We start from the raw sequence: 19,817 nt of genomic DNA on the forward strand, positions 1-19,817 counted from the left end.
TTTTATTTTTTTTTTTAAATAAATTTGGTCTTCGCCTTAAAGTATTGCACAGAAGGGCTTCACTCCGCTCACACTTTTTGTTGTTGTGCTGTTAACCGCCTGCTGATCTGCCTGTGCATTAGTTCAGGTTAGAGGAAGGTGGTGCGAACGTTTGCTACTTTTGACTTTTTCTTTCACTGTTGTCTATCTTTAAATGAATGTGTTTGGCCTATTTGTGCATTGGGCTTTGCCTTGTTGACTTGCTCTGTTGCTACTGTTTGTTGTTACTCACCGTCGTCGTCGTCGTCGATACAATTTCTGTGTTCTTTTCTATTTTATATATTTTATTTTTCAATTTGTTGCTTTTGTGGGTGTGTGTATTTTCTGTTTCTCCTTTTTGGTACGCTTGCACACTTTTTTTGTTAAATAATATTGATATTACACATAAAATAATTGGGTTAAGGTAGGCACCTAATAGCTTACGTGGTGCGCTGTTTTGTTGTAGTTTCTATGCTTTTATCTATTTTTGTTGTTAGTGCTTTGATTCTGATGCTTTTTTGATTTCGTAAAACTTTTGTTTAACTGTCTTTAAACTACTGCTGTTGTTATTGTTTATGCTGCTACTACCTGATGAAAGTGCAAGCAATTGTGGTTTCTGTAAGATATAGACGAACGTAGGTTGTATCTCCATCTGTCACACAATTCCATGTACAAAATCTGTACGTCAAAGTGAGACAGACGAGGCAACACGTTGCTATTGGCTTTTTAAGTATTTTCGCTTTGTTCCTAAGTTTATGCGAATATATATATATTGTATACATGTATATACATACATATATATATATATATATGTGTGTATATATATATTATACTTATACATTGCTTATCTATGCATAGGAGAGTGTGTGCATTAGAGTGGGGTATGTCTGTCTGACAATGTTCCTTTGAGTTTCAGCTGATTTTGTTCTGTTGTGTGCTTAAAATCATCTGTATATAGCTTTTACACAACTGCATATATACAAACATGTACATATATGTATATATATTAGAGCGAGTCAAATTTTTTTTCCATCAGGAGTATAGCAAAAACGTAATCTACAGATGATTCTAAGAAAAATTGCTGAAGACACCATAGCTCTATGTCCGATTTCGAGTCCCCGCCTTTTGCAAAATAAACATTTTGCCATATGAATTTGTTAAAAATGATAATATAGTAGTTAAAAGTTCATTTTAGGCTAATTTCTCATAATTTAAGCCTGATATCTCTAATAAAATTCAAAAAACACTATAGATATTAATACAGATTCTGAAATGTGCGTAAAATACCTTTAAAGAAGCCCAATATGACATTTTTCCTATAATTCTATCAGAAGCTATGAAGATGTTTTGCACTACTGTCGGGTTATCTACTTTGTAAAATATACTTTAATTTTGTAAATTATTTTTATCTTATTTTACTTTTAATGTTCTTTCAAAATGAAAATTTTCAAATCAATTGTTAAGTATTATAACAAAATATTATAATTTGTAATTTATACTTTAATTTTAAAATAATTTTTTAATAGTGTCCTTCTTGAAATGTAAATTTTTTCAACTTAAAAATAAATAAAATAATTTTTTTTTTAAATAGATTGAATTTTTTATTATTGTATACATTTTACATTTGGCGTTATACATTTTCAATGTGAATATTGATATTTAAAAATTTAAGTAAATATAAAATAAAATTTTTAGAAAATAAATAAGTTGATCATTTAATACACCTACATTCACGACAAAATGTCTATTTTGCAAAAGGCGGGGACTCGAAATCGGACTTGGAGCTATGGTGTGTTCAGCAATTTTTCTTAGAATCATCTGTAGATTACGTTTTTGCTATACTCCTGATGAAAAAATCCATCCATACAATTTGACCCGCTCTAATATATATATATATATATGAGTATGTATATATGTATATAGTCGATATGGCTCATTCTACAGTAATCATTACCCAACAAAACTAACAAGATTTTCTAATTGTTTTAAAATAAACAGCCCGCAGTGAAAAAAGGCTGTTGAAAGTAATCCTGCGTTGGCCACGAAATCAATGGACAGGGGCACACCGCAGGTTTCGTCAAATATTTTTGTAAATTTTGCTGACAATTCCCGACAAATTGTATTTTAAGGGTTTCTACATTTCCAAATTTTTAGTTGCCATATAAAAATGTTTCAAAATTAAGTTATATTACATTCCGCTCATAAATTTGATTCCGGAACAAAGCCAGCATTTGAGAATTTTGATAGGAAATCACCATTATTAATTGGCCCGAACCGTTAGGCTACTTACACCGTTCCTTAAAAAGTCAATCCAAAAGTTTTCTGCTTCGGGTGCCGATAGGAATAATTTCTGAGTCATTTTCATTTACAGCGATGGAGTCCTTCTATGGTGGACAGCCATACAAAAAAGAACCTATCTGAAAAAGTTAGAGGGGGTATGCAGCCTATCAATGCTTAATATCAAGGAAGCAAAACAACTGCGACGGCTGCAAATTCCAGCTGTAGACCAAAGAACAACAACAAGGCTCAGTGTCTCGGGGCAGCTTAAGCGCAGGCCATCTGGCCAAATTGCGGACGAGGCGTTCTAATTAGATTAGGCGAGATTTAAAGACCAAGAACCAAGCGCGGGGCTGCAAAGTGTCAAATATTATGTGCTACAACCTTAGATTAACAATGTTCCGTTTATCATTGAAAACAGGACACTGTAGGCTTATGATGGGTATTCTGACTGGACACTGCCTTCTGGCGTCACATGCTTCTATATTATGTCGTGTCAGTGATAGCAGATGTAGGAAGTGTGAGTTAGAGAAGCCATCGAGCACGTTTAGTGCTCTTGATGTGCGGTCGCTAGGTTAAGACTCCATCTATTAGGAGCGGCGAATGAAAGATGATGCTCCGGCCAAGAAAGTGTTTCTATCGGAACCCGCCTATGGAAGCAGAGGTACAGGGCGGCCCCCACACGATTTAAACACCCTTGGTGTGACCAATTGGCGCCGGTTGGCGGAGCGACTGGCGCCCCTTGTTGGACGGCCATAACTGTTTAAGTAAGTAATTAGGAGCGGCACAGCTATCAGATCTAAAAGCAGCAAGTAGAATAGGTCTTAGAATGCTTCTGGTATTTGCCAAGAGGACGAAGTTATTTTCTAATATCGGTCCTGGTTTCTGATAGGATTTTTCAGTTTGGTTTGTTGAGCAAATTTCTGGTAGCACAATAGACTCATTCTGTCTATTTGAGGTCCTCACGGACTAACCAGTTCCACCTAACCTAACTACACAGCTACAAAAAAAAAAGTTGGCGGATATGGTAATGCGACTCAAGGGGTTCCTTGCATTTTGATGCGTGAGTCCGAATCCGCTAACAGCATAGCCCTAGCTCTAACCTCAAAAAACGCTCAATATAAAAAAATGGTTTGGTCCAATACACAGACAAAAAGATTAAGTTTGTAGAATAGTGATTGATGACACTACCGAATGAAAAATATAGATATGGTATTTAAGTGCATCGATATGTCTCCTCTATCCCTGATATGCATATATAATTCATTTGGGTTATAATATACGACAGCATGACACTCTTAATACACGTCCAAAAATATAATTTGATACCCCTCAAAAGACGCGTTTTGGATCCAGGATCACGAATCCGAAACGTAGGTCAAATATTTTGGGTCTGTCAAGCGATATTTGTAAAAGAAATTGAAAATTTTCATGTGGTTGTTGTAATTTTAATGATTTTGTGGTACCAACAAGAAAAACTGTGGGTAAAAGTGTTTTGCGCGGATATAGTTTTGGTCTCCAAACCGATGTTGGGCCCACTCACAATAATTTTTTATAAGCGCGGCCAAAGGCCGGCAATGCAGGTGTTCTGCGCAAAAATACTATGGATCCCACCCCCGGTTTCGGAGCGCTGCGGAACCATTTTTCGTTTTTTTGGGAATATCTTTTGACAGAAATTAAATTTTGAATTTCCGCTTTCGGATTGGTGGTCCTGGGATCAAAACACATCTTTTGACACCTCTCCCGATATTTTTGGACGAGTTTTAGCAGTTGTGAGCTAAGGCAAAGAATTACCTAATAAAACCATAAAATAAACATGTAAATGACACTCGTCACTGTGGAATGAGCCATATATATATGTAGAGCTAAATAAAAATTTTCAACAAGTCAATATTCACACACTTGTAGAATGTCAAAATATATGAAGTAAAAAGCAAAAAAAAAAAGAATTCCGTTTTTCACTTTTTTTGTTTCTTCTTCCTCTGTTTCTTTTGCTTACTTCTCTGTTTCCTCTTTTCCTACTTCTTTGTGTTCGTTTGCTGCTGCTATTGTTTTTGTCAACGTATCATTTTAATGTGTGTTTAAAGTGGAATTTTTTTGCTCATATATTTTTCTTCTTGTGTTGCTTTATTGTTGTTGCAGTTGTTTTTGCTTGCTTGCTCAGGGAATTTTCAATGGTGATTTTTTTAGTTTCTTCTGGTTTTTACGTGAAATAATTTTTGCATGCATCCACTTCTTTGCCCTTTTAATTAATTAATTTTTTTTTTAATTTCAATTATTGATGATTGTTCTGTTACACAAATTTTTTAAAATGTATTCTATACGCAATGTAGATTGATGGTTGTCGTACACTTGACCTTTTAACTTTTTAAACAATTTAAGGCTTCTAAAAACTAAACCTCATTCATTCACTTTCATCTCTTCTCTTCGATGCACTTCTTCACTTGTTCCAATTACATTAATGTTAAATATTTTATATTTTAAGCAAAATTTTTTTTTTTAATATTAAAAAGGTATCTTTTTAACGACGTCCGAAAGATCTGTGAAACGAAATCGAAACAAGTTGGTTGCTTGACTTGTTTGCTGGCTGACTGACTCTGCCAGCTTGTGCTTAGCTGTTAACGTTAGTGTGATTGTGTGTGCTTTGCCTGCCTGCCTTGCTTTTCACGTTTTTGTCGTTGTTGTTGTGCTCGTGCTGCTGCTACTACTGCTACTATAACTTGCTTGCTTTAATTTCAGTTTAGTACGTGCTTTGTGTCACTTGTTGTTGCTTGCCTGACCGCTTCACTTTGCTCTCACTACTTCTGTTGTAGTTGTTGTTGTTGTGATTTGAATTTTTTTTTAATTTTAATTTTTTACCTTAATTGGAATATCAGCACAAAAGTCGTACAAAACAAGTTTGCAATTTGTGTTCGCTCTCTCTCTGTTTCACACTCTCTTTTTTGGCTCTCTATACTTCTTTTTCTGCTAGCTCCCTCTATTTCTTTATCAGTCTGGTCTTGTTTGCAGAAACCTCCAGTTTAGTGTACTCTTTTATACTTTAATATGCACTTTTGTTTTAATCACGATCTTTTCGTTATCTCACTCACATTCGTTCTCTCTCGCTCTCGAAATTTCGGTGCGATACAAATATGTAATCAAAATTTTTTTTTAAAGCAATTAAATATATTTAATTTTATTTTTCTACAACAAGCGCTGTTGAAATGGTTTGAATGCAGCAGAATTTTAGTTCGTTGAGTGCAGGCTGATAGATAGCTGTCAAATGTGTTACGTGTTGTTGTTGTTGTAGCAATTCATTGCTACAACAAATGTGTTACGTATTTCGTTGTTGTTAGGTGCACTTTTTCTTGTTGTTTTTTTCTCCTCTTTTTTCGTATGACTGAAACCCGTTTTTTCTTCTTTTCTAACACAATATTATTTAACCAGCGTGTTACCAGTTCTCTCTTTCAATGGTGTATTTACTATATTGTTGTATTCTTCTCTTTACTCTCTCTCGTCGTATTTTTCTCACTCACTATCTCTCATCCTCTCGTTCTCTACAGATTTATCACGCTCAACAAACTGTCTTTTGTTTTTACCTGTTGCGTGCTGTCTTTACAGCTGTGTTAACAAAAACAAGTTCGTTGAAGAATCGAAAACTAGGAGTAATTAAGTACAACGAGGAGCAAGTGAATGAGGTGTAACGGGGTACGTTGTAGTTATTATATACTTATTTATGTTACTTTTTATACCAACACGTACAATTATAAATATTTTCGTAGGATTTCGGCCGCTTTGGAATTCGCTGGAGCTTACTGTTTCTCTTGTATGAGTACTTTACGTTCACTTCTGTATTGACTTGTTGTTGTTGTTGCTGATTTAACTATTGTATTACGTTGTTGTTTACTTATAATTTTTATTCGCGATTTTCCTTCGATGATTGCCAAAAAATATATATACTCAACAAATCTGCACGTTAGTAATCTCCACAAAAAATGTTGAATTTCCTTCTGGTTGTTTAGCAAACCAGATATGAATCGAGAAGCTCGCTCGTTCAAACTTGAGTTCTACGAAAAAAATGGTTTAATAAAATATGTACTTGAACAACTTTTAGGGGGTTGTTGACAGTAAATTAAAAAAATCAATTGTATTTACTTTTTAATACATCAAAACACGCTACACTGTTTTGTTGTTGTTGTAGCAGTGCTTCGCCCCATCCAATAGGTGCGACCGATCACAAATTGTCAACAATATCCTCTAAAGGGGTGGACCATAAAGAGAGGGGTGTTATGAGGCGTCGGTTCCACATTACAATTAAAGAGTTGGGTGGTGTCATGTGGGGACACATTGCAAGCGGGGCATACATTTTGTATGTCGGGGTTGATTCTGGATAGGTAAGAGTTTAACCTGTTACAGTATCCAGATCGAAGTTGAGCTAGAGTGACTCGCTTTTCCCTGGGGAGTGTGCGTTCCTCTTCCGCAAGTTTTGCGTACTGTTCTTTGAGTACTGGATTCACCGGGCAATTCCTGGCATAAAGGTCCGACGCCTGTTTTTGGAGTTCACTGAGGACCTGCTTGTGTTTTTTGGCTTCATACGGCTGAGTTCTCAGGTGCCGTATTTCCTGATAATGCTTATGGAGATGACTCCTTAAGCCTCTGGGCGGTGTTGGCTCATCAATCAGATGTCTGTTGGGATGCCCAGGTTTCTGGGTATTCAATGGGAACTGTTTGGTTAGCATCTCATTTCTCTCCCTGATGGGGAGTATTCTCGCCTCATTATCCAGATGGTGCTCTGGGGACATAAGAAGACAGCCGGTGGCGGCGCTGAGAGCAGTATTTTGGCAGGCCTGTACCTTCTTCCAGTGAGTAGTTTTTAGGCTTGACGACCATATAGGGGACGCGTAGCATGCAATCGGCTGGCCAATTGCTTGGTAAGTGGTAATGAGCGTTTCTTTGTCTTTTCCCCAAGTACTGCCAGCAAGAGATTTGAGGATTTTATCACGGCTCTGGATTTTCGGAACAATTGCGGCTGCGTGCTCACCAAAATGTAGATCCTGATCAACCGTCACACCCAAGATTTTGGGGTGTAGGACAGTCGGTAGCGTAGTGCCATCGACGTGGATGTTCAAAATGGTCGACATTTGGGACGTCCATGTTGTAAATAAGGTCGTGGAGGATTTAGTCGGTGATAATGCCAGGTTTCGCAAGGCGAAAAAAACTGGAGAGATCAGGGAGGTAGCCGTTTATTCAGTTGCAAAGCTCATCGATCTGTGGGCCTGGGCCTGTGGCCATTATTGTGCAGTCATCGGCGTAGGAAACGATAGTAACTCCTGGTGGCGAAGGTAGCTTTGATATGTAGGAGTTAAACAAAAGTGGGGATAGGACACTACCCTGTGGCACCCCTTGTTTAATTCTTCTTGGTTTTAATGTTTCGTTTTGTGTTTAAAAACATTTTAATCTCAAGCAAAATGCAGCCCAGCAGGAGAAACCTTGTACAAAATATCTATGAGTCAATGTGGACAGTAATTTGTCGTGAAAGCTCAACGTGGAGGAGTGTGAAATCGACGGTATTTGATGCATGTAAAAAATTGGGTGGGGTCTAACGCAGCTTTTGCAAAGTCCATCCTCAGCTATGGAGACCTTGATTGGTAGACATACCACACAAAAGAGAACCTCCCTAAAAATATTAGAAGGGTTATGCAGGCTATAAATGCTTGGCATTACGAAAGCTCTTAGAACAACCCAGACGGCTGCACGTTCCACCTGTAGACCTGGCGCCAAAGAACATAGCGTTAACAACTGCAACTAGGCTCAATGCCTCGGGACAAGCTGCGTTGCAGACCATGCGGCCATAAAGGGAAGGGTCTGCGGTATACTGGGCTGATCCGGAAGTGAACATACGCTACAAGCTGCCAAATCATTGCAGTGTTTGTCAGGTGGAAGTAGTAGCCGTAACTAAAGCAACCCTACAAAAATCATCGGATCATGTGGTCCACTTGTGTCATACTGGAGTACTCCCTGGATTACTCTGATGTAATGCTGAGCTGGAGTATATCCAGTCCTAGGGCATCGCAATGTTAATTGGACCATATTTTTTGTATGAATTGTGGTTAATTTTGCAGCACTCGCTTGGTCCATAGCGAGTACTCCATACATGCATGAATGGAGTACTCGCGATTTTTGCAGGGAATAGAAACATTGGAAGAAAATAGCTAAAACCACACCTGCGTCAATTAAAGGCAATGATCTAGCATTGTATTAGGGTAAGAAATACCTGGAAGGAATCGGAATAGGGCGAAGCCTGCATCTATATTGGGTTCCAGGACTCATGCGAAAAGATGGGTATGAAAACACGGATGCCCAGATGGCGCATCAATCGAAGCTTGCGTCGTAGACGTCCCAATAACATTGAGCGAGATTAAGAAAAGGCAATATTTACGCTTGATCTACCAAGCAGGAAAGTGTTGAACATCATGTGCAGGTCTTAAAACACTAGACAAACAAAGAAACTCTTATTATTAAAAAGGGAGGACTGCAGGTATTCTGATTGGACACTGCCTGCGTCAATACGAACTAATTTTTGAAAGAGTTTTTCAGTTTGGTCGTTGAGTAAACTCTTAGTAACACTGGGCTCATGCAGTATATGTGAGTCCTTTACGAACTGAGCAGTTCAACCGAACCTAACCTAACAAAAAAAAATATTAGGGGCACGAATCGTGGAGAAAAGTTATCAATTTGTCACTCTGTTGCTAGAAATAAAAAGGACTGATGCTCAAAATATTCCTGTCACAATCCGAAAAAAAATTCTTCGTTCGATAAAAAATTGCCAATCCATATTAGAAAAATGTCACTGAAGGGCACAATGTCAATCAAATATATCTAACAGTAAGAGAGATGCATTAATCTAATTCTTAGTTGTTTTCTTATGGATTTCAGATGTTTGAATATGACTAACATTTAAAATACAAAGTCTACATTCATACTTAAATTTGTGATCGACCGTAAGTTCTGCTCTGGAAAAAGAAGCGGAAAAGATGGGTTTGATACCCCCAGCGGGTTAGGGGATCAGAATATACCCGCGGTAGGTATGCCTGTCGTAAGAGGCGACTAAAATACCAGATTCAAGGGGCTGTGTAGTGCAATCTTTCCAGGTTGCCAGCGCAATATATAAAATATAAATGTAAGGCGCGATAACCTCCGAAGAGATCTAAGGCCGAGCTTCTCTTCCAATATGCATCGTGCTCCTCTTGATTTTTTACAAATTGGCCGGATGGGACCTACATGTTTTATGCCGACTCCGAACGGCATCTGCAAGGCAGATGTGTTTTCACTGAGAGCTTTTCATGGCAGAAATACACCCGGAGCGCTTGCCAAGCACTGCCGAGGGGCGACCCCGCTTAGAAAAATTGTCTTCTAATTGAAAACGTTAATTTCTAAAATTTTGATGTTGCTTTGCCCGGGGTTGAACCCAGGGCATACGGTGTGGTAGGTGGAGCACGCTACCATCACACCACGGTGGCCGCCGATATAATTGTATATACTAGGGCCCAACAAGTCAGTAGCCATCTTGTAACATCTACTCGGATGGCCAAGCAACAAGCAAGTATCTGAGCCCGACTGTGGTGCGATAGAGAATAGTCTTGTTCTACCTCAACTCGCTAGCGATTACCTAGAACTATTTAAATATTAGGGTCGTGTGAGTTCTAGGGTTCACGGGCAACTGCTGTGCGGATCTCTTATGATATAATTGAATCGACCGTGGCGAGCTGTATTGTAACGGTTCCCAAGGCAGTCGGTTCTATGTACCGGAGCGACTTGGGATTTTTCCCGACCAAGGACTGGCCCGCGCAATATATAGCTCCTCCAAACCCAATTGGCAACCTCACCTATCCGCGGCGAATCCTGTTTCACTAACAGACGAGGCTCTGGCGACCCAAAGCTCCTCATGGAACTTGGGGTGGGGAGGGAGGGCTGGCCTGAAGGTTTAATGTGGCCATATAAATCGTTACCGAGATGGTCTGGCTAGCACCTTAATGGTGCTGTTATCGGAGCGTACTGGATCTGTATCCGGCAAAAGGCCATCACATCGATAACACTCCCCAAAGCCTTCGGGGAGAAACCCTATCGCTACAACAACAACCACATGGGTTTGATGGTGAATGAGGGCAAAACGAAGTACCTGTTGTCATGAAGCATTTGCGCCTTGACAACCACGTCACTGTTAGAAACATCATTAACATAAATAACATACGCCAGTATAGAAATACATCGAAGAATAACTATTGCCAACAAATGCTTCTTTGGGTTGAGTAGGCCATTCGTGCATTATGCAGACACACTACATAGTCCAGCGAATTAAAATACAGCGGCTACGCTGGCTAGATAATGTTATGCGAATGAAAGGTGATGCTTCGACTAAAAAAGTATTCTTATCAGAACCCGCCTATGGCAGCAGAGGAGAGGATAATAGACTGGACACCGTGGAGCCCTTGCTACAGTTACCTGGTCTGCACACAATCAGAGAAAACGTAAGGAAAGGAAAAACTCAGAGATCCTGGGAATCCAAAACCAAAATTATGGGCGGCAGAAGGCCAGCCTAGTAATCCAAAGCGGAACTAAGCAAAAAAGTCTAGGTGAATAAGGACCTTGAAAGAACAACAAAACAGTATAATATTAAACAATTTACAATGCATTTTAATTATTCACCGTCTTATAAAAATTATAACGATACTTACGTTCCAGAACGTCAAATTTTGGATATAGGTTAAACCAAATTTTACTAAGCTATTGGCGTTGTAAATTGTAATTGGTGTAGACGTGATGGCGAGCAATTCTACAAAATTACTTGATTAGTATGTATTTGAGCAACATTATTAGTATGTATAGTAGGCTGGGTCAAATTTATTGTTGAAAAAGCACATCCAGTTTCTGAATCTATGGGTCATTACTGAGTAATATTGTCCATGGGACCATAGGTTAGAAATGAATTCCGAGCCTCCCTAATTTTGTTAGAAAATTGTACATCCCATCCGAATAGCGGCTCTCACAAATAAAATACATGAAAATAAATGTCAAATTCGGATTCGGATTGGGATATAAAATTTTCTAACAAAATTAGGGAGGCTCGAAATTCATTTCAGACCTATGGTCCCATGGACAATATTACTCAGTATGACCCATAGATTCAGAAACTGGATGTGCACTTGAAGTTTTGTTCCCTTGTTTGTTCCCTTTTTCCCCATACAATTTGACCCGCCCTAATGTATAGTATATACATATAAGGGAGGATCAGAATTTGATAGGTTGAAAAAGTTGCATTGGTGGACCAGCAGAGTACGGGTTGAATTGGCTACGACGAGTTTAGGCCAACTTTTCTTCCGATTTGTGGTGTTCTACCATAAATTGCCGGTTCCGACGTCTCGGGGTAGGACTAATAAATGTTTGCTAAATATCTTTTCATGTCAGACATATACACTGCCAGACATATGTATATACTAGGGCCCAGCAAGTCAGTAGCCATCTTGTAACATCTACTCGGATGGCCAAGCAACAAGCAAGTATCTGAGCCCGACTGTGGTGCGATAGAGAATAGTCTTGATCTACCTCAACTCGCTAGCCATTACCTAGAATTATTTTAATATTAGGGTCGTGTGAGTTCTAGGGTTAACAGGCAACTGCTCTGCGGATCTATTATGATATAATTGAATCGAGCGTGGCGAGCTGTATTGTAACGGTTCCCAAGGCAGTCGGTTCTATGTACCGGAGCGACTTGGGATTTTTCCCGACCAAGGACTGTCATTTCAGTGTAACCCCATTCACTGCTACAACAACAACACCAACAACAACAACAGCTGTATTGTATTTGAAGTTTCTCTTGGCCACTTGTACAGATGGGCATCGAGTCAACTAAGCAGATTCGGACCACTTTCTCTTGTAGGGGGCCAGATTCATTTATCTTTGGTAATTGGGGTTCTGCGAGGGTACTGTGCAATGGCAGTATATTCGGTACGTCTCAGTATATTGAAAATCTCTGCCCGGAACTGCATGTACGATGATGACGTCCTTCATGTTTGACTGCCCAGCTTTTCCCACAAATACGACAACATTATTTCAGCTCCGGTTTACTCGGATCTCCGGAAAGCTTGGTAGGTAGATATCAGTCGTATTTGAACCTATAACGCCTCTACAGAACGAAATGGAGAAAGGTGTTGGATATTGACGCCAGAACTATAATTCCTCAAGAGTTGGAAAAAAAAATTAGAAAGTGATGTTGGATATCAAATTGAGAACTATTTTCTGGTGAAACAATGCAACTCATTCGCACCATAAAATTATGCAAAGCAAATTCGGCCTACCTTAGTATATGCGTAGTCATATACATATATATATTTATATACATACATACATGCACATTAGGGCGGGTCAAATTGTATGGGGGAAAAAACTTCAGGTGTACATCCAGTTTCTGAATCTATGGGTCATACTGAGTAATATTGTCCATGGGACCATAGGTCTGAAATGAATTTCGAGCCTCCCTAATTTTGTTAGAAAATTTTATATCCCAATCGCAATTCATTTCAGATCTATGGTCCCATGGACAATATTACTCAGTATGACCCATAGATTCAGAAACTGGATGTGCCTTTTCAACAATAAATTTGACCCACCCTAATGCACATATACATATATTCATATTTATATTTCATAGAATTTACGTGAATGCACCAGATTTCTTCTCTTATTCATCTTTTTTCGTGATTGCATTTTTTTCTTTTAAATAAAATTCGTTTACTTACTGTGTAGTAAGTTTGTTTGTTGAGCCCCAAGTGAGGACTGCTTCGCTCGCTGTTGTCTCTACTCACTGTATGTAATTTGACTTATTTCTTCTCACTATTTTTTCGGTGTATTCAGTACCTGTATTTAAGAGTTCCTCTTTTGATTGTGTGTCTTCGTCAATTGTTGCGATTGTTGTTGTTTGTGGTGATGTTTTTCACTGCTTATGACGGTGTCATTTTTTATATATACATATACATATATAAGTACATATATATTAGACTGGCTCGATTTATTAACCGATATCGCGCCATTGATTTTTCGATAGGATTTGGACTCAGGAAAAAAAGTTCCACTACGCATACCCAAAAAAATAATTTTCGAGCCTGCGAAAAAAAAAATGGCGTAAGGGTAAATTTTTCGACCAAAACACTCCCCAAAACCCAAAAAATATTTTTTTTTTCTAAAAAACTGTTGTAAAAACCTTGGCGATAATATTACAAAAAAAAAAATTTTTTGGTTTTTGGGGAGTGTTTTGGTCGAAAAATTGACCCTTACGCCATTTTTTTTCGCAGGCTCGAAAGTTATTTTTTTGGGTATGCGTAGTGCAACTTTTTTTTCTGAGCCCAAATCCTATCGAACAATCGATGGCGATATCGCTTAACTTTCGTCAATACAAATCGACCCAGGTTAATAAATATAGTTACTCAACGAAATAAGTCCACACTGGGTTTATGCTGAAAAAAAAAAACTCAAATGCAGTGGCTCACAGCTTAATTAATAATTTTTATTTAAAATATCGCAAATTCCCTAAAAGAAACCACATTCAAAAAAATGTCAAAGGTTATTCAAAGGTAAGGAGAATTAATCACAATTTGAAAAATGACCATCAAAATTTTCAAATTTTTTTTCAGAATCTATAGAAAAATTTTGAGTATGCATTTTTGTAGCCCAATAAATTTTAGTATAATAATGTGCAAGTTAGAAATAGCTCAAAATTTTTCCTCAATTTTCAGAATTTTTTTCGGCGAAGGTGTTGAGCAATTTCCCACATACAATATGCATTTTTGTTCATGCGATGTATGGAAGAAATTGCTCAACACCCTCGACGAAAAAAATTCTGAAAATTCAGGAAAAATTTTGAGCTATTTCTAACTTGCACATTATTGTACTAAAATTTATTGGGCTACAAAAATTCATACCCAAAATTTTTCTAGAGATTCTAAAAAAAAAAATTTGAAAATTTTGATGGTCATTTTTGAAATTGTGATCATTTGAGTTTTTTTCAGCATAAACCAAGTGTGTACTTATTTTGTTGAGTAACTGTATATATATTATTTTTGTTGAGGAATCTGACGTTTTAACTTTTATAATTTTTTTTAAGAAAAGTTTCCCTTTAGTGTTATCGCTGATTTACAAGTGCTTTATTTGTTAGAGATTGTAAAATGTTTTGATTTTATGATTAATGTGTAGGTATTATTTCTTAAGACCGAGCCACATTCAACTTTTTCATATAGATGCGTTCAACGCAGTCTCATACATGACAGTAACACCGCCACAATCACGCAAGATGTTGTGTTTATAAATGTAAAGGAGCTTCAGACTTAGCAATTGAAACTTATTTCGCCTTGCCGATTCACATACAAAATTTCGCGAAGCACTGTTATAAACATTCTCACTATACTAGAAGAACACTTGATAACATAGTTTTTCATTCATTTGTTAAATTGCAGTTATTACTGTGAAAAATTTTAGAAAAAAAAACCAACGAGTGCGAAAAGTAATTACCCTTGCAGAGTGTGAAAGCCACCTTATCCAAAGCAAATATCTAATTCTTCTTATGCTTTGCTTGCAACAAAAGTAGGAAGTTGGCTACTTTTTCATATCAGATCGGGCTTATTGTCGCTCGATCTGCCGTTCTCCATAAAAATACGTGCAATCTACTCATCATGCATAACATTGCGTTCAACGCATCTATATCAAAAACTGCTTATAATATTACGGGGCTTTTAATTGCTGCTCGCTTTAAACGCTTTTCCATTGCATTTTATATTCGTTCGTATACAATCGCCCGTTCGTTATCTGTTTCTCGGCAATCGTTCTCATATTATCGATTATGACGATCGAAATCGCATTTATTTAACTTGCACCGAATTTTGTTGACTAATTTCCACTGTATAGTTGGGACTTTGCTTTTTTTTTTTCTGTGTACAATTTGTTTGTTCTTTCTTTTCTTAATTTAGTTTATCTTTTTAAAATTTTATTTGTATAAACAAGAAATGTTTCTTTTTAAAATAAAAAGTTACGCATTTGAACCGAGTTAGCCGTAATTATACTCAGCGTGCTTTGTACACAGAGTATATTAACTTTGATTGGATAACGGTTGGTTGTACAGGTATAAAGGAATCGAGATAGATATAGACTTCCATATATCAAAATCATCAAAATCGAAAAAAAATTTGATTCGAGCCATGTCCGTCCGTCCGTCTGTCCGTTAACACGAAAACTCGAGTAAATATTGATATATCTTCACCAAATTTGGCACACGAGCTTAGCTGGACCCAGAATAGATTGGTATTGAAAATGAGCGAAATCGGATGATAACCACGCCCACTTTTTATATATATAACATTTTGGAAAACACAAATAACCTGATTATTTAGTAAATAATACACCTAGAATGTTGAAATTTGACATGTGGACTGATATTGAAACTCGTGATAAAAATTAAAAAAAAAAAAATTTTTTAATGGACGTGGCACGGCCCACTTGTGATAAAATCAATTTTACAAATATTATTAATCATAAATCAAAAACCGTTAGACCTATCGAAATCGGATAAGGACCATGCCCACTTTTATATAAAAGATTTTTAAAAGGGTCGTGGACGAATAAAATAAGCTATATCTTTGCAAAAAAGAGCTCTATATCAATGGTATTTCCTTTCCCAAGTGGATTTATAACAATAAATAGGAAAAACTTTAAATTTAAAAAAAATGGGCGTGGCACCGCCCTTTTAAGACTAAGCAATTTTCTATGTTTCGGGAGCCATAACTCGAAGAAAAATTAACGGATCGTAAGATTTTCCCTATAAAGAAATATTTCTAGAAAAAATGGACGAGCTCGGTTAAAGGCCACGCCCACTTTTATATAAAAGATTTTTAAAAGGTTCGTGGACGAATAACATAAGCTATAACTTAGCGAAAAATAGTTTTGAATCAATGATATTTCACTTATCAAGTTTTATTGTAAGAGGAAATGGGGAGACATTTTTTTTTCTTTAAACGGGCGGTGCCACGTGTTATGTAGAAAAGTAATTTATCTGAAATGAAATGTACAATTGAAACTCACGCTGAGTATGTAATGTTCGGTTACACCCGAACTTAGACACCTTTACTTGTTAATAATTGTGATCAATTGGTTCACGCATTCAATTGTTGATGGGAAGTGCAAGCCAATAGGATAGTGTTGTTAGCTGCTAAGCAGTTCAATGTCAAAAAATATTGACGATATATTCAAAACCGAAAATATTGCCTTTAAGCCTTAGGACCTTGCTATTTTTCTTCTCACACGCAGACCTATGTATGTATGACAAAACCTCCTCTTGAAATATGCTTGGAAGTATATCCTGTGACATAGGTATAATGGTTTTGGTGCCAAAGATACCCGCTCCGAAGCTCTCTTGTCTTTAAGCACCGCCTGTACACCATGCAATACTGCGGTCTCTGTAGAAATTTTGTGATTTGGTGAAACTTCCGCAGAGATGTTCCAGATGCCCAGGAAACCCTTATATGTATGTCAGAATGGGTCACATACGAAATAAAAAAAAAAAGTTGCAAAAAGGTCGTTCGATTTTAAAATCAAATGAAACCGCTATGCCCTTAGCGTTATGTCACAAAGGGTTCTCTCCAATCTTCCTCTTACAATTATGGCATTATCGTACGCGTACCCCTGACAGCGGGTTCCATTCTATGAGAGCCTCTGTTGGAGTTCATTTACTACTAGGCTCCACATCAGGGATGACAGGACGGTCCCTTGGTTTACAAAATTTTTTAAATAACGCAAATATAAAAGATATAAAATAAATAAACCATAAAACTGTCGATAGAATTGTGGTGAATTTTAGCATCACTAGGCTGTTAGTAAATAATCACGCTACAACAAAAACATTAAAGCGAGCCACACATGTGTACATGAACACATCAATCATCGTTTACCCACATATATAGAAGGCAATGAAGAGATATTTCACGCACACACTTGTGGTCATCAGCCGAAGTAGTTGCTCACACATACACACGCATATATGTAGCTCAATTACCAAGCAGGAGATACAGCAGTTCTAGAAGGCGAAACATCTGGACATTAGTAGAAATATGCGTATAAAACAACGGAGAGTATAAAAGCAACGCAAGCTGAGTAGTCAGGATTCAGTTTGTTTTAAACACGCTATCAGTTGCGAAGTGAAGTATAATTGTGAAGTACTACTCCCAAAGTTATCTAAATAAAGACCAGTTTTTAATACTGAATATTGGAGTGATTTATTCAACAGTTTAGCGATTCAAACGTTAGCAGAAGGTTTCAAATAAGCGGAATTTTCCAAAATTCGTTACAGTATTTTTATAAACACAGATGAATATGAACTGCGCTATACATAAATTTAACCAAATTGCGCCAATGATCTTTTTATCACAAACTTTTTAAGAAGTGCAAAACACTATAAAATGACATTCGCAAAACAAAAACCAAAAAATTACCTGTCTAAATAAAAGCCTAGAAACCATGTTTGCCAGAAGGCCAACAACTGATTAAATAATTTTTTTTCTGCTATTTGTTGCTTTTTTTTTTACTGATATAGTACATATGTATATGAATGTTTCCGTAGAAGTGTCAACCAAGAGCAAAAAAAGTAAACTGATGTCACCGCATATGTTTTCCTTTATGACACAAAATATTTATCCAATTATTTGGCTAATATAGAAGACGAGCCGGACCCGTGCGCATCTTGCGCAACCAATATAAAAGTCTCTTATCAAATATCAACAAAAATCAGCTGTTCAATTAAAACTTACAACTTGCGCTACCATCTAGCGTATGATAGCAACTGCCAGTAATGCAGTGCAAATATTCACAATAGTGCCATAGTACAAATAGCTCGCTAATAGCCCGAATCTCCATCTTTACAACCAAAACTTTATTTATAGATTTGTACTTAAAATAAGAGCGAAAAAGGGACCCGTATATAAAAACGGCAATTAGAAATAATATATATGATGTTAAAGGTTAATCAAAATACTATCGCTGGCTACAGGGCTACGTTAAAAGCGAGCGCAACAGAAAACTGTATGAACGCTACCGCGAGTTGAAAAAAGAAGCGAGACGCCTTTACAGGAAGAAAGAAACAGCGCAGAAAGGCATGGGTGCGAGAAGCTTGAGCTGCTAGCCACCAGGAATAATGACCGCAAATTTTACAAAAATTCGGTGATAGACGGAAGGTTTAAGTTCGTGGCAAACTCCTGTAAGAAGGAAAACGGCGACCTTGTAACCGATGTCCAGAGAGTAGGTACTTATAGATTATGGATGGAAAACTTCTCTGCTCTCTTGGTAAAAATGGAGACAGCGATTTACCGCCCATGGATGATGTACCGGATCCCGCAATCGATGATGATGGAATTGAATGTCTCCCACCAATTAGACGTCGGTGTTAAGTCCATACTTTGACCATTTGAATGTTGAACTGCAGCAAATCGCTAAGGTTCTCCACATAGTTGTCCTTGAAAAATACTACCCCAGTGTATTATTCACATCAAGGCTAAAAAGCAGCACTAACCTCGTACAAAATGCTAGACTGATGAGCTTAAAAAAAGATTGGTTGCTTTGAGAAGTGGATTTAAGTGGCTAAACAAACGGGTTAAACTCAAAATCGATTTTGTAAAAAAAATAATAATAATGAGAAACGAACTTTTATTAGTCCCTTTGAAACGTTACCAATTACTAAAGTAGATATTGCACCAATTACCCTAAAGCTGCATTTAAAATATTATTTAAGCTTTATACATGAAAGAGTGGAGCATGCCGGAATAAAAACCACAAAACGAATGCGAAATATAAAACAAGTTTTTAAGATATTTTGCTGCAAAGCTCAATAAGAAGAAACGACTTAATAGAAGCAAAGGTAAAAAATAAAACCAAAAAAACAACAAACAAATTTAATTAAAAAAAAAAACGAATGAACAAGGAAATCAGTAACCAAATGGCTAAAAAGGCAAACAAATGAACAGATCGACAAACAGCTAATCAAGTCATGCAGTCCGAGATGCATTCAAGATTATATACCACTTTGTTGATATGAATGTGTGTAACGACTAATATACCGTAAATATATGTATGAGATGCCGCACGGTGGGGTATTTGATCAATCTAGCTGGCCAAAACTAAAACAGCAGTTATTTCTGTTAAAAAAGTGGTTGTCTAAATCCATTGTTATGAATGGAAACTTTTGACAGTAAATTCACGGCGTTCCGCGTAGAATTACTTGGATCGAGCCCCTGGTTTCGGAGGGACCCGGGGTAATTTTTCGGCATTATATGAGATATGCATGTCCATATGGGTATCAAACGAAAGGCATTTTACTCCGCATTTCTATTGACACTTTTGAGTAGGGTTTCTACTTTGGGTTGCCACCCCACCTTTTTTATATTTATTTGTATATCCACTACCATCTCGGAAACGGCTTGACCGATTTGAATCAAACTTGGTACGTCTATATA

The 19,817-nt window shown here is 37.3% G+C and overlaps 1 protein-coding gene across 11 annotated transcripts in view; it reads right to left on the minus strand.

Moving 5' to 3' along the window:
- The window catches only part of Mi-2 (chromodomain-helicase-DNA-binding protein Mi-2 homolog), a 116,782-nt gene that overhangs the window by 58,836 nt on the left and 38,129 nt on the right, over positions 1 to 19,817 (minus strand). For 3 of the 11 annotated variants that reach the window (XM_067788838.1, XM_067788843.1, XM_067788835.1), the window contains exons 2-4: positions 13,071 to 13,267; positions 11,010 to 11,107; positions 4,295 to 6,341 (exon numbers count right to left, since the gene is read on the minus strand). The exons of 4 other annotated variants lie outside the window; for them this stretch is intronic. The gene's annotated coding sequence lies outside the window, so the exon portion shown is untranslated. Of the gene's footprint in view, positions 1 to 4,294; positions 6,342 to 11,009; positions 11,108 to 13,070; positions 13,271 to 19,817 lie in introns of all 11 variants that reach the window. 4 more of the 11 variants (XM_067788839.1, XM_067788837.1, XM_067788841.1 and 1 more) reach the window with 2 other exon arrangements.

Source organism: Eurosta solidaginis, chromosome 5 (assembly GCF_040869045.1).
Source record: "Eurosta solidaginis isolate ZX-2024a chromosome 5, ASM4086904v1, whole genome shotgun sequence".
Taxonomy (NCBI): Eukaryota; Metazoa; Arthropoda; class Insecta; order Diptera; family Tephritidae; genus Eurosta; species Eurosta solidaginis.